Source organism: Gadus chalcogrammus, chromosome 10 (genome assembly GCF_026213295.1).
Source record: "Gadus chalcogrammus isolate NIFS_2021 chromosome 10, NIFS_Gcha_1.0, whole genome shotgun sequence".
Taxonomy (NCBI): domain Eukaryota; kingdom Metazoa; phylum Chordata; class Actinopteri; order Gadiformes; family Gadidae; genus Gadus; species Gadus chalcogrammus.
The window spans coordinates 6,657,190-6,663,780 of NC_079421.1; positions in this window are offsets into that span (position 1 = coordinate 6,657,190).

The window sequence follows — 6,591 nt, forward strand, 5'->3', positions numbered from 1 at the left end:
AGAAAAAACTTAACCAACTGTCAGTTATCTGCCCTTCAAGCTAACCTTGACATTACGTTAAGGCGAGGAATTAATTATAAATGGAAAAACCACTCACTCAAGTGAGTGAGCCCATGAGAGAATCAATTTAAGAAGATTATACACAAATGTTTAATGTAATATCTTATAGTTTTTCTTTCTAACATAAAGTAATTCTAACAAGATAAGCTACCCAGAACTCAAGCTAACTCAAGCGACAGTAACTGCACACTAAAGCCCATAGCAACAGTTGCTATGGCTCGGCAGTGCAGCAGAGCCCCATGGCCTCACTCACAGCTTATACAGAGACTGTTCCGGTACTCGACCAGCCAGAGGGGAGGAATGACAATTCCTCAACTCACCAGAAACACTTTTTTCTGATTTATACAAGATTTTAGATGTCCGCAACTTGATCATCCTCACAAAGTAGCCACCAGCCTGGCACTGTGCTATAAGTGTCCACTACCCCTCTGTAAGAGAGATGGCATTTAGTGTCTGGAATCTGAGAATCAGAGAGGCAGAACACCCTGACACCATCATGGTCACAGAGACCATAACCATGGATCTATCATGGCACAAGGAAAAATCTGGCAATTAAGTCTCTCCATGGTGACAATCCCCCCCACCCTGACAGACACAGACACCACCACCATCCTGACAAAAACAGAAATCATCCCCACTCTGACAGACACCATCTCCATCCTGACAGACATCATCCCCACTCGCCAACACAGGACAGAAAGAGAGCTCTACCATCAGCACAGACCTCACAACGCTGAAACATCAACACCTTTCATCTCGGGCAATGTTCCCACAATTAACGTTGTCTTGGAATTTTGATTTGGAATGGAAAAAACTGCTAGATAATAGCTTTTTCCGTGACTGATTGAAGTTGTGTCCGAGCTCTGCTATGAATAATCACAACTCTGTACCGGGAGAACAGGTAGAAGTAGAACTTGGCTAATTCTGATTCTACAATGTGAAAGCATTTTGAATTGACTTTATTAACCCACTATAGTAAAGCCTACATATCACTTCCTTATCTTCTCCTCAGGATCATTATTTTAGTTTCTGACCGCAGCAAAATAGAAGGCTAAAGTGCACCCTCCAAATACTGATAATGAAAACTGGAAGTTCAGTATTACTCTTTAACTGATATTATATGTCATGCCCTTTAAAGATTCTTTATAACAATGCATCAGGTTTTTTTGTCCACCTCCAGTGAGACAGCAACACCTGCTCATCAGGAAGACGTCCCCCCCAATTAATAAAGAATGCCATGCCCTTTAAAGATGCTTTATGACAATATATATACCCTGTTCTTTGTCGAAAGATTCGTAAATTTTTCGTTAGTGTCCCATTATATATAACATAATGGTGATGAACACTGGCTGGAGGGGCCCCCTAGGATTTTATCGCCTAGGGCCCCAAGATACTCTTGAATCGTCACTGGGTATAGGAATAGATCATGTTACATGGTGACACAAGTGCTGAATCATGTCCTGTTTTAGCACTGGCCACAGTATGTCGTCTACTGGCTGCTAGGACATCTGTCAAGACTGACTTAACCTTTGAACTGTCCACTGTTGTACTTCTTTCAAACACACACACACACACGCACGCACGCACGCACGCACGCACGCACGCACGCACGCACGCACGCACGCACGCACGCACGCACGCGCACACACGCACACACGCACACACACACACACACACACACACACACACACACACACACACACACACACACACACACACATCCAGACACACAAAGTACTGAGTCTCAATACAGCCATTGTCTATCCAGTAGTTGGATTACTCTTTCCCAGTCAGTGTGCAAGAACTACCTAAAACATTTAAACGAATTTCTGAATACCAATGTCAAAATGAAAACAATAGTACAGCATCCATGTTGGCCTCCACTAGGAGAGTTAAAAGAAGCTGAAAATGTGGATTGGTATTTTTCATTATTTTGAAAATGAATTTAACACAGTCGGTTGCTTTCCAGGGATGTTGGCATGTGAATTACCTAATAACTGCTTTATTAATCAGAACCGAATTTACAAAGCTGATTTCAAATTCAAAATTAAATTACTTCAGCTAAGAAAGAAGCAAAAATAAAGAAACACTACCATAATGATTTGTCTATTGAAGCATTCCTTACGACTTTTTGTGTGTGTGATCCAGCGAGGAACTGGCTTGGCGGCAAGATCTCCTGGAGGCAACTGTGTCCTGGAACCGGGTCAAGGAGAAGCTCTCACCGCACTAACAGAGTGATCCGAGGCGTCTCTGACACTCTGTGGATGTTGTTATGGAGTACTGGATTCAGAAAGTACAAAGTTACATATATATATATATTGTTAGCCGCTGCAAACGGTAAATCTGAACGTGTGTAGCGAAGAAAGGACCACGGTGGTCCACGGTGGTCCTATTTATATTTTTTCTGATTTATTTATCCTTTTATTGTAGATTGAGATAGACAGTAAGCTATGTGAGAGAGAAGAGGAGGACATGCAGCAAAGGACCACGGCCAGGAATGGATACCGGGCCGCTGCAGTAGGGACTTGGCCTTAATGGTACACGCTCTACCCAGCGAGCCACCAGGCCGCCCGACAACGAGCAATTTCAATATAAATATATATATATTTCACCTAACTGAACTTAACAAACTGCTTGTATAATCAACCAAATTAATATGAACTTACAGTATTGTGACCTAAATGGAAATCAGGTCACTTTGCTCAGTAGAAAATCACAGCAGCCGCATCACATCTACAATAAGTCTTTGGAAGCCAGAATAGTAGAAGTTACTAAAGTAGAAGTTACCCAATTAAAACATGCCACTGCCTCAGCCCCCACCACACTTTCTGCCCAACAAATTATGAATCTAAAAATCATTGTTACCATTATAAACACTTGGGATGCTCTGTAGTAGAACAAAAAGCTCTCGTCAAGGTTCCCTGCTAAATGGCGTTGCCAGCTATTGTGTGAGTGTTGTGTTTGTGTGTGCCTGCATGTAAGTTTGTGTGTGCGTGCGTGTGTGTGTATGAGGAGAAGGCCCTCTGCATGCAACCACTACTGGGAATTAATTAACAGCCAACAACTGTTGCAGAGGAACTCTTTCTACAGATTTAAGTTATTTCCATACCCCCCCTGGATACTGCCTTGCCATTTTCTCTTTGTGGTCAATGCTCCGCACTCCCCACAGGAATGTGGAGGTGAGTGACAACATCATCAACAACACCACATGTAAAAAACTGAAGCATCATCACTTTTACCGTGCAAATTATTATTCACAAAAACTATTCTTAAACTTTTCACTTCACAAATAGAGGTCTTATTGCATGAATGACCAGGGCTGTTCGACCCAAATTCAAATGGTACTTGGTTCGATTCCCAATGTCTGCAGCTTAGCTGTAGAAGCATGATTCCTAACCCTTACTGTTCTTTAATGACATGCATCTGAAGTCACTCACTGCATGTGTGTGGTCAATTACTAAATTGTTAAGTTTAGTGTCGCCCCTTATGTAGCTTAAGCAAAAATTAAATCAGGAAGACAACATTTCCCTTCTATTTGTCATCGATCTATGTTGGCTCTAATTTCCCAGGCTGTCATCGAAGGCCCCTTTCCTTCCTCTCCAAACCGATCAGGGCCACTTAAACCCGACGCAGAACCATTAAGGGATGATTATGTTACCACATTCACGCAACTCAATGACCACGCAGTCGCTTCAATGTAGTCGTGAACCTTTATGGTTCTGTGTCGGGTTGACGTGTCGCTATGCATGTGCGTGGTAAAGAGAGAACCAATAGTTCTTTGTCTGTGCATGTTATTACTTTATAATTGATCTACTAATAGAATTTTTAATCATGGTATGGTATGGATTCTAGCAACTTGAAATCTGAATACGACTCAAACGTTGTGCAACAAAAACAGAAGATTGGCTGCTAGTTGGAAAATTGGAAAAATACTAACCGAACAACACTTAATCCTGTTATGCTGAGGCATTTGCATTTCTGTTTCTGGATTTTGCATATGTGTTATGGTGTATGCAGCTCTTTTGTGGAACTGAGTACTAGAAATGACGCGATTGGCACGTCTCTCTGACTCTCTGCATTCTCTCAAAAATCGACCTGCGCCTGTGCGATTTTCTCTCTAAGCGTTCTCAGAACTAGATTGATCAGGATGATTGACTTTAAGGGCCTTATGGGCCAATCGTATCTCTGCCTCTTGTTACAATGCCATTTATTGGCTTGCCAAGTTAATTGCAGAGGGGGCCATCCATCCATTCCCAATGCATTGCCGTCGGAGCCCCATCCATAGCAGTTGCACAGCACAACATCTCTGGTATATAAAGTAGACCTGATGATATTAATGTTGTTTTGGGGACTGGTATTAGTTAAACATTTGGCAGTTTATGTTTTTTATAGTTGCTTAATGTTATTGATAATGCCAATGATTCATTGTGAGCTGCTACTGTTAGTTTACGTGAGATCCTGTGAGCTGGATCCATCACACAGTATGTTGTTACCTCCTTGCTACTTTTCCACCTTGTCTGATTGCCGTCCTGATAAGAAAAATTGACACCTGCATGCAAAGTTGCTTTGTTACGTAATAAAGATATGTATCACACACTATGGCAGTTAATGGGACCTGCAGCTTTCATTGTGTGAGTTAAAAAACCTTTATCACCTCCTCCCTCATTGCTGTTGCTGGTAGAACTAGCAGTTTGGTCCCCAGGTCCTCCCATCCTGTGGCAGATAGGGTACCCCTTTGGTCTCCCTAGTTGCCTAGAAATGCATTTTTTGCATTGTTAAGGAGAGCTTGAAATACAAAACTTTTATTGCCAGCTAGGACTGCTTTTCCTGTTTTGTTGTGCGTTTGACTTATAAAATATCTTGATCTTGAACTTGTTAGGGTCGCTGTGTCTCTAGCCTGGACTTTGCAGACGTTCCAAACCTTCATCCTGACCACCCCAGTTCTGGTCTGATCTGGACATAGGCAGTCGGAGAAAACAAAGTAGCACTATTGTCAGAATTGGTTTCCATCTGCACCATGTGTAGATAGTGGTCATATTTGAACATTTCACGTGCCTCGTGACGAGGCCCAACTCTTGATGGTGATGTAGATGTCTGTCGTCTTTAACCATTATGCCCCAGGCTGGGGAATTGGACATCTTGCAGATTAGGTCCAGCATCTCATCTGGGATGTCACTGCTGGTTGAGGTGGTGCTGGAGCCAGCCTTGAAGTTAATCATAATTATTATTCTTAATAACTTTTTTAAAAAATATATTTTATCATGGTATTTTACTATTTTAAGGTTACCGTCCTACTTTCAGTCAAAAAAAGTAGCTTTTCCTCCAGTGCTTTGCTCAATGTCTATCTGGGGAGCAACGGCTTCCTCAAATGATCTTCTCACAGATTATTGTGCATGCAGGATTTAATGATATTCAAAGAGAACAGTCAGAACTTCTGAAGAAGGATTACACTGATCTATTGGATACACTGGACAAAATACACATCAAGTCATTCATCAGTGGACCCATACCAGCAGTTGACAGGGGAATAAACAGATTCAGTCGTCTACTTGCACTGAATAAATGGCTTTCCAGAGTCTGCAATGAAAGAGGAAGGGGCTTTATTGACAATTTCAATTTATTCTGGGGGCGCAAATATCTTTTCAGAGCAGATGGCCTACACCCAAACAGGTTAGGCTCAAAACTGTTGAGGGACAATCTTCTCTTCTCGCTTTCCCACAAATCTCCATGGTCTGACGCACAGGCCACAGTCAGAGCACAGGTTGAGAAGAAGCGAGACTACAGCCTCCCCCACACATCTACTCTGCCACTATCTGACACACAGATAGCAGACAGCCCACAGACCTTGAAGAGAGACAACAGCCCGCCCGACGCCATCAACACTGTGCCTTCCCCCATCGCTGATACTGGCTTGACGAGGAACGGCCACCCCCCTCCTCTGCATTCCCCCATCGACGATGACCTCCAGCCTCATCTCTCCCATAGCCACAACAACAACTCCAGCTCCAATTTCTCCTCCCTTTGCGATTTTCCAGCCGAATTTAAGAAACTGGAATATGTTGGCATCAAACTTGCATCTGTGTCAATGATAGCATCGCCACGTCATGGCCGCAGGCTGCTAACACCCAGTAGGATGGCGCCCCACCCCCCCCCCCCGTACTGATAGTAGTCCTGAGTATTACTGAGACAAAAAAGGGTTCAGCCGTAGACACAGTATAAAGGAAGTTTCACATAATCTGCTGAACCCAAGGTCGCCTACATCAAAGCAGGGCAACTTTCGCATTCATGCTGTAACCACTAAGAGAGTAAACAAAGGGAAACTTAGAGACACTGCTAACCTCACAAATCTCATATCTATTGCCTCCAAACCAAAAACAACCTTAAAGCCTATCAACAGCACCATCAGGATGGCTCTACTTAATGTGAGATCTCTTAATAACAAATCATTTTTAGTTAATGATTTTATTAACACTTCTAAACTGGATTTTATGTTTTTAACTGAAACATGGCTGGAACAAAATAACAGTGCAA